Below are 9,650 nucleotides of genomic sequence, written 5' to 3'. Positions count from 1 at the left end.
AACTAAAGTGAACACTTTTCTTACCTACTATTTTAATTAGAAAGTGGCCAAAAGAGAAAAAAACAAAAACACCTAAATCTGAACACTGTTAAAACACCAGCTTCAAAACAGCAGCACAGAAAAGACATAAATTGCTAACCCTGGGTCATGTGACTCTGGAGTTCTCACTCTACCACTGACTTGGAAGATGAGTGGCATCTGTATGAACAGCTCTGTCTGAAGCCCTTTCTTGAGTTGTTCAAGTAGGCTAGGACTGTGATTGTATCGATTCTTACAGAACATTAACTTCCACCTTCACTTCAGAATGGAGATGTGCCTGCTCTACCCAAATTCTAACTGAGCTGGTTGGCAGCTGAGCCTACAGTGAGCTCAGGTTTCAACCCCACACTTCCTAGACTCCCTATTCTGTCTTACTGTCTGCTATATCTTGGCAGATGTAACACATTCAACTGAACCTGTCTGGTTCCTCCCCCAGAATGTTCAATCTGTGAAATGAATCAAAATCATACCAATAAAAATTCTATTCCAAATGATCCTGAATATTCCAGTACATGTTCCAGGACAATAAAGCCAACTTTTGACAGAAAAGAAATATACTCAGGACTTTAAAACAAAATGTATTGTGCCCGTTTCTAATTTTCTATATTACTATTATTTTATTTAAGAAGTGCCTTTAAAGGGAAATTCCACATTTGGAATAGGTAGTCAAAATAATAAACACATCCCTCCACTTTGATTCCACCCCATGTCCCCTCCCTTTCCATTTCCTAAACCTATATTTCTCATAGACTATTGGTAGACTATCCATCAAAGGACTTATCTAAGATGTCACCAACAACCTGACGATGTTCAAGTCCTTGCCAGCCAACAGCCAGGTTTAGAACAAAACCAAGACCATCTTCTCAAGCCTGTAATGCCCTCGGATGCATGGTAGCTCTGCCATAATTGAGATGAGCATCTTCTCTCGAGACTAGGCTGCCCAGGCATGTTTAATAAGGGTAGTCTCAAACAAAGCCATAGCCAGAGTGCCCTTTCAGCCCACTTTGCAGTGCCAGCATCCAGTAGCCCCATCCTTGCACTCTCCTAGCCTCTTACTTCTTACCTTTCTTCCCCTACAACAACTGTTTGGGAACCCTACCTCACATTTGATTGCCACCAATGATAGAAATACAAGAAATGCTAAGCCACCACCAGGAAATTGGATCAGCAGAAAACACTGGAAATGATGGACTCTCTCTGGAATGTGACAGTGAGAGGGAGTGGCTAGGTTAACTTGCTTATAGAGGTTGCTGGGAGCCAAACCATTCAGGGTCCTAGAAGGCTACTCTTTAAATGGAATAAAGAGTCATAAAGCATCAGAGCCCATGTGCAATTGTGGCAGGGACGCCTGGCAGCAGCTTCTTCTGCCACAGATACTGAAAGCACCAAGCTGAACTCTCAAATGACCACCAAGTGCCACACTACACTCAGAGACCTACAGACAGTCTGTTGCCCAAGGTTTAGGCAGGTACCCAACTCATTTGCCCTTTGACCACACATTTCAGTGAAAAGCCACTCAGTACTATCAAATCCTCAGGATGTGTGATGGGATGCTTATTTATTGGGTTTTGTTTTAAATGCACAGCTCAGAAGTAAACTAGATTTGGGGTAAAAACACAAGCATGGTTTACTAAGAGATGAGACACATCTAGGATTCCCTTCCACAACCACCCTCATCCTTGGGCCTTAGATTCCACCTTATCCTCAGTTAGGAAAAAGAGGCCAGTGAGATGGCTTGGCACATAAACTCTTCCCATATAAAAACCCTAATCTGAGTTAAATCCCCAGACCCCACATAAAAGGCAGAGGAAGAGAACCTGGCAATCATCCTCGATGGTGGTTTGAAAGAGAAAGGCCCCCCCACAAAGGACACACAAGAAGGGAGTTTTCCCTTTTCCTGCTCACTTTCACTCTTGCTGGCAAGCTCACCTACCTTGTTGCAGCAGCATATTCCTTCATTACTATCAAACATAGCATCTTTGGTCTATCAATGCAGACTGAAGACTAGCAACTCCCCAGGAACTCCCCCAGGCCTTCAGCACCAGATGGGAGCTGCCAAGACACCAGATTTGTTGGCCTCTCCCTGGTGGAACAGCCATTGTTAGTGAAAGTTTACTGAGGAAGTACACCATTAGGGGTGAGCTTTGAGAGTTTATAGCCTTGTTATACTTACTGTTCATTCTCATTGCTTCCTAAGTGGGATAAAGATGTGATCCCTCAGCCTTCTGCCACAAGACCTACTCCAGGATGGACTCCTATCCTTTTGGATATAAATCAATAACTGCTTTGTATCTAAGCTGCTGTTAGTCATGGCATTTTATCACAACAACAGCAAAGTAATGGACACAGAAACTGGAATGAAATATAGGAAGTATTTCTGTCAAGAACCTGGCTATGCTGAGGTTTGTTTTTGGATGAGTGGACTAGAAATGCAGTTGAATGCTGTAAGCAGAGTTTGCTGGGATACTCTAGGAGAAGTCTGAAGACTCCAACTAGAGAGTGATGTGGAAGGTGAAGGCCCTGCCCGTGAGTCTTCATATGGAAGCGAGAACATTAACAGCACCTGGGCTAGAGGCCATTCCTGTGATATTTTGGCAAAGAATCCAGTGGCCACCTGCTCATGAACTTGCCTGAAGCTAACTAAAATGCAATAGACTAATTTCTCTGTCAGAGAAAATTTCAAAACATCATAACATTGGGTCTGTGGAATAGTTATTACTAATAACTCTTATGCAAGTTTATAATGAAAAAGAGCAAATGAGCAAATAGAATTAGAAAATGTAGTTTGGAGAGAAAATAAGTATTAGGGAGTGTAGAATTACAGTAAAGGAATGCAGAAAAACATGCTGTAATTGTTTAGGACACCAGCATTGGCAAAGAGAGGCCTACTCTGTACTGAAAAAATTGGAAGGGTACCTATCCTCAGCATAAGACCCCACCCTGCTAAGCTTCTAACCTGTAAAAGGAGAAGGTTAAAGAATTGCTTGTTCCTAGAGAGCAATTGCTCCACTATAGAAAAGCTGCTAAAGCCACTGAGCCCAAGCAATGTGTGGCAGTGCCTAAGTCCCTGTGAAGAGGTGACATGTGTAAGGGCTTTAGATCATAAGCCCAAGTGCTCTAAGACCCTCTCAACTAAATGAGCAAGTTACAGGAACAAAGGCATGTTTGCTTTTGTTCATTCATGCATGGACTTAATCCCAGCTGCTGGAGGAACACCTGCACTACATACCACAAGAAAGAAGTGCCAAGGTCCTCCACAGAGTGCTTCATTGATTCCACTTTGGAGTTTACTATTATAGAGAAAAGCGGGGAATCTTGGGTAAGTGGACCATGGCTTCAGATCCCGGTTCTGCCGTTTACCTACGTGATTGCTAGCATGCTTCCTAACCTCGTCTATTGAATAGGAATAACACCAGCTGTTATCTTAAGGTTGTTTTGGGGTGTTTGGGGGAGGGTTTCCTGACGTGATGAAACAAAATGGCCAAAAGCAAGTTGGGAAGGGAAGTGTTCATTTTGCTTATACTTCCACCTAACAGTTCCATCACTAAGAGAAGCAGGGGCAGGAACTGGAATAGGTCAGAAACCTGGAGGCAGGAGCTGATACAGGGGCCATAGAGGAGTACTGCTTACTGGATTGTTCAGCCTGCTTTCTTGTAGAACCTAGGGCCACCATCCCAGACTGACCCCACCCACAATGGGCTGGGCCCTCCCACATCAATCACTAATTAATAAAATACCCTACAGGTTTGTCTACAGCCAGATCTTATAGAGTCATTTTCAGAATTGAGGTTCCCTCCTCTCAGATGACTGTAGCTTGTGACAAGCTGACATAAAAACTACCCACCACAATTGATCCCTTGTCAATTGACACATATACATCATTGGTAAGCCATAACCTTTTGTTTTTTGTTCATCCCCAAGATCACACATTAATTACAATGTAATACATTCCAAATTTTAAAAGTCCCACAATCTTTAAAAATTCAAACACTTCAAAGTTCAAAATCTCTTTAAAATAGTCAACAATTTATCAACTGGTCCTATAAAATAAAAAATAAGTTACTATCTTACTTCAAAAGAGATGAACCAGGGCACAATCACAATCTGAACAAAACCAAGCCAAGGTCCAACTCAGTGCCCAATGTCTAAGATTTACTCGTGGTCCTCTGTCCTCCAACAGTGTGACAACTCAATGTCCAATGTCTAAGATTCACTCATGGTCTTCTGGGATCCTCCACAGGGCCTGGGTCACTTCTCTGCCTTTACCCTCTACAGCCCACACAGCTTGTCTCCTAGGCTCAGGCTGGCATAGCTCTGGGGTTGTTGCTATTCTTAGCCCTTGTCCCATGATACTGGTACCTCCAAAATGCCAGGGTCTTCTATTGCAACTGGGTTTCACTTTCACTAGTAGCCCCTGCTGAGCTTTCTTTGTGGACTCCAGCCCTACCACATGGTGCCAAGCCTCAGCTGCTCTCTCTGACCCCTCCATGTCTTCAAAATCAGTACTACCTAGGTGAATCTTACACTACCAAATTGAGCCATCAGCACAAGGTACAATTTGCCACTTCTGGAACAGCTTCTGTGTCAGGACTCTGAGGAAACACTTTGTAGAAGACTCTGCCTCAATGACACTGGTCTCTCTTAAGCACAGCCAATTCTTCACTCCAGCTGGCCAGACACCAGAGTTCTCACACAAATGCCCTCATAGAACTTTTGATTGCTTCTGAAACTTCACAATCCAGGCCTTCATCATTTGCACTGTTCTCAACATTCTTATCCTCCAAGCTCATACAGAAGAGCCCTCTGAGCTCTGAGCAGTCAATGCCTTTCCAGCATAAAGTTCAAATGCCACCACAATCCTCCCCAAAACACATGGGCAGGTCTGTCACACCAATAACCCACAATTCTGGTAAAAATTTCTATCTTAGTTAGGATTTTTTAATACTGTGATGAAACACTATCTCCAAAAGCAAGTGAGGGAGGAAAGGTTTTATTTTGCTTACACCTCCAGGTAACAGTCCATCACTGAGAAAATCCAGGGCAGGCACTCAATCAGGTCAGGCACCTGGAAGCAAGAGCTGATTCAGAGGCCATGGAGGTTGCTGGCAAGTTTTTTGTCAACTCCACAAAAGCTAGAGTCATTGGAGAGGAGGGAGCCTCAATTGAGAAAATGCCTCCATAAGCCCCAGCTGTAAACAGGCCCTTAAGGCCTTTTCTTAATTGGTGATTGACAAAGGAGGGCCCAGCCCATTGTGGGTGGATCCATCCCTGTGCTGTTGGCCCTGGGTTCTATAAGAAAGCAGGCTGAGCATGCCAAGAGAAGCAAGCCAATAAGCAGCACCCATCCATGGCCTCTGCACCAGCTTCTGCCTCCAAGTTCTTGCCCTGTCTGAGTTCCTGTCCTGACTTCTTCAATGGTGAACAGTGATGTGGAAGAATAAGCCAAAGAAAGCCTTTCCTTCCCAAGTTGCTTTGGTCATAGTGTTTCATCACAGCAGTAGTCACCCTATTTAGGACACTCCCCATGACTTGCTCAGCATCCTTTCTTATAGAACCCAGGATAACTAGGCACCACCCGCAATGGGCTAGGGCCTCCCCCTTAAATCACTAATTTAGAGAATGCCCTATAGGCCTGTCTACAGCCAGGTCCTATGGAGATATTTTCTTAGTTGAGATTCCCTCTCTCCTCTCAGATAATTCTAGCTTTATCAAGTTCACATAAAAATTAGTCGGCACACCAGCTTACAAGATTTTTGCTTAACATGTGGCATATAGTCAAGTGGCTGTATCAGTATACTACTTTTCATAGGCCAAATGGCAGCTTGTTCAAAGTAAGTGGTCCACATAACATATCTATGTTTCAGAATTTATTTCAGGGAGCTTTATAGTCATCCAGAAACTTTATTATTTTATCTCCTATGCCTGACACATGCTAAAGTTTTACTTAAAAGAAATAGAAGCAACCTGGGCATGTTGGTGCATGCTTACAATCCCTCTTCTCAGCAGGAAGAGGGAAAATCAGAAGTTCTGGGTCATCATGGCTACAAGGCCAAGGCCAGCCTGCGCCACAAAAGACTGACTCAAAAGGGGACAGGAGCAGGCATAGATAACTACAGTAGTGCTGGTACATGGTGTGATTTAAATAATTGTTAGTTTGCTTTTGTTATCTTATAGATTTCTGATCATGTTATTATCACTTTCTGCTGAGTTTTGGCCATCATAATTCCTCACAAATCTAGTGACAGCAATTTCAGTGACTTTGACCTCTTTCTCCAATACCAGCAGACTCTCCTTGACATTTTATGGACTACAGATGGTTTTTGCTTTCAACACCTGCCAATATGAAAATTTCAAGTAAGCAAATATTTCAAGATATAAAAAGACTGTAGAACTTTTTTTTTTTCACATTTACTACTAATAAAAACTGATAGGTACTGACTGAAGTTGACCAGGTCCCAGGTACTACTCTATTTGATATGTGTTGCTTCATTTAATTCTCACAAGGATTCTTTGAAGTCAATGTTATGGTATGACTACTTTTACAGCTGAGTAAACTGAGGAATGGAGAGGGTGGGTAAATTGTTGGAAGATCAGCTGCTAGGAGAGGAAGGAAGGATTTGGAAGCTAGGTGGCTTGGCTATACCATTCTAATCACTGTGCTATACTGTCTCTTGCTGAGATTCAGAGGTAATAATAATAAAATTGAACTGGGTTTCAAGTTCACTCAGGAGACAGCAAAACCTTTAGATACTCTATTCCATTACAGGGTGCTGAGTCCATCAATGGCTTACTGTGTGTGTGTGTGTGTGTGTGTGTGTGTGTGTGTGTGTGTGTGTGTAACTCTGCTGCCATTGTTGTTACAAATTGAAACACACAGAACTTTAAGTTAGATGGTGCTCCAAGTTCCTATGTACTTTATAAAATTGATTCATTTGCTCAGTGCTACTGAATACCAAATACATGCAGCAACACTGTGATACAGATATTAGAGATGAGTGTGCCTCTAAGAAACTCACCAGCTAAAAATGTTTATATATATATATATATATATATATATATATATATATATATATATATATATATATATATATATCTTGGAAGCAACTTAACAGTCCTTGACATGGAAAAGTCTTGCAGACAGAAAAAGATGAATACCACCCCCAATACCTCCTACTTAAAAGGAACAAATCCTCATTAGAGTTCTGTAAGTCCTATTCTTATGGATTCCTGAGAACATGTTAATACCCCACTCCCATTCAGACAACTCTGTCCAAGGCAGAGCTTTCCATTTCTCAGCTGGCTTTGCCCAGACTTACATGTTAGACTTACTCAAAACCTCCATCTCCTGCCATCTTACCCTGCAATGCTTGCTTTCTAGAATAATCCACACATGAGGTTGAGTCCCTCAGCTCTTCCAGAAACTGTCTCCACTATGTTATAGATGTCTTCAATAAGTTCCTACCCAAGGGGCATCTAGGGACCCTTGTAGCAGGAATCTTAAAAGTTCTTATTAATAAAAACAAACCTGAGGCCAGTTATTGGGGTGAAAGCTGGATGATCAGAGAAACAGAACAAGCCACAGCTTCCTCACCTTGCCAGTTCCTCAGCTGATCCTGTTTCCTCAGACTGGAAGCTTCTGTGTTCTCATCCCAATGGCTCTCAGCTGAACTGCTGCTCGAAAGCCTGAAAGCTTAACCAGCCAAAATGCTTAACCAGCCAAAATGCTTAACCAGCCAAATGCCAGTTAAGTTTCTGGTCTTCACACCTTATATATCTTTCTCCTTCTGCCATCACTCCCTGGGATTAAAGGTGTGATTCACCATGCTTGGCTGTATCCTTGAACGGATGGATTTCTGCCTCCAGAATGCTAGGATTAAAGGCATGTGTACCACTTTCTATTCTCTATGTTAAATATTGTGGCTGTTCTGTCTCTGATCCCAGATAAGTTTATTAGGGTGCACAACATTTTGGGGAACACAATGCCATCACAGACCCTGTTGAACATAGTCCCACATTAATGTGGCTTTATGACTATTTAAGCTTCCTAGGCTAGGGTTAATATAAACCAGCATTATTCTCAAGTTGAGCAGGTTTTGTTTGAAAAGATAGAGAGGAAAGGAACCGGTATATGAAAGAATTTTTAAGATTAGTTTTAAAATTAGAAGAAAATATAAAGGAAAAATTTCCAGTTAAAAGTAGAAAGAATCAAAATCTCTTTATCTTTGAAGAACAAAGCAAAAGCAGTAGAAAGATACGCAGCCATTTAAAATGATGGCCCTAACAGAGCTTAGCACAGGTGTTTTGAAGTGTCATGATTGCACCTATCAAAGAGGCTCCTTCAACGTGGTCCTGTGACCAGCACATTCACCCTTCCTTTCCTTAAAGGATGTAGAATTATTCTAACTAAAGACAGCTCTTAACATTAATTCATTGAACATTTCTTCATACTTGCCCCGACTGGAGTCTACCCAGGTGCCCATCATTGATTTTTTTTGGAATAGTCTGTGTGCCAATGGTGCTTGCTCTACAAGTGCATGACAATATGAATGGAAGTCACAAACCATCAGCAAAGGAGCTAGGCACGCCACGCATAACTTCGTCCATACAAAATAAAAAGTTATCTATGCTATGAAATATCAGAATGGGACCAGGCGGGACCAAGACAGTGACTTGAAGTGCATTAGGACACACTTTGGGGCACTAGTAATGCTTTTCTGAAGTTGAGCTTCACAAGCACACTGAACTTAGTGAACTCCATCAAACCACGCTTAGGAAAAGTATGTTCTTTGTTTTTGTTTTGTTTGTTTTTTGAGAGAGGATCTCTCTGAGTAACAGCCCTGGCTGTCTTGGAACTCACCCTGTAGATCAGGCCTGCCTCTGCCTCCCAAGTGCTAGGATTAATACACCTTTAATCCCAGAAAAGTACATTCTCGTATACCTGTGTTTTTCTTCTATGCTTATTTGAACCTATGTGACTTAGGATCAAAAATTATCCACCCTGGTTTTGACTTTTCTTAAAATACTGAAACATATAAAGGATGTATACTTGAACTGGGCATGGTGGCACATGCCTGTAAACAAGCTCTTGGGAGCCAGAAGGAAGATCAGATATTCAAAGCTAGCTCTGGCTACATAGCAAGTTTGAGGCCAGTCTGGGCTATATGAAACCTGTTTTAAAATATATTGACATAGCTAACTCCATTACTTAGTTGAATTTACCTTCTCTTTGAATACTTTCGGAAAGAAATCTATTGATCTAGTAACACATTTATTAACGTTTTCTGGGCTAATCATAGGTTGATGTCATTGTATTCCCACCTTCAAACTAAACCGCATGGCTGCCATATTATTATGATCAAGGCTCAGAGCAATTACCAGCACATGCAGGAGCACTGATGGTGGGTAGCCAGTGTCTGCAGCCTCTCTTCCCAGGTTCTTGCACTAGCAAGCTTCCATATGTCTTCTAAGAAATGCTTTTCTATCAGCTTTAGCCACTATAGTTGATTTGTTTATCAACTCTGTATTGCGTTGAGAGGGATCAGATCTAACATCTAAGTGTGCCAATGCTACAAATATGAAGGTATTATTGTTTCTAACATTTTGTTTCAAAT

Source organism: Onychomys torridus, chromosome 14 (genome assembly GCF_903995425.1).
Source record: "Onychomys torridus chromosome 14, mOncTor1.1, whole genome shotgun sequence".
NCBI lineage: Eukaryota > Metazoa > Chordata > Mammalia > Rodentia > Cricetidae > Onychomys > Onychomys torridus.
The sequence above is the reverse complement of the archived record's forward strand: the minus strand, read 5'-3'. Positions refer to the sequence as shown.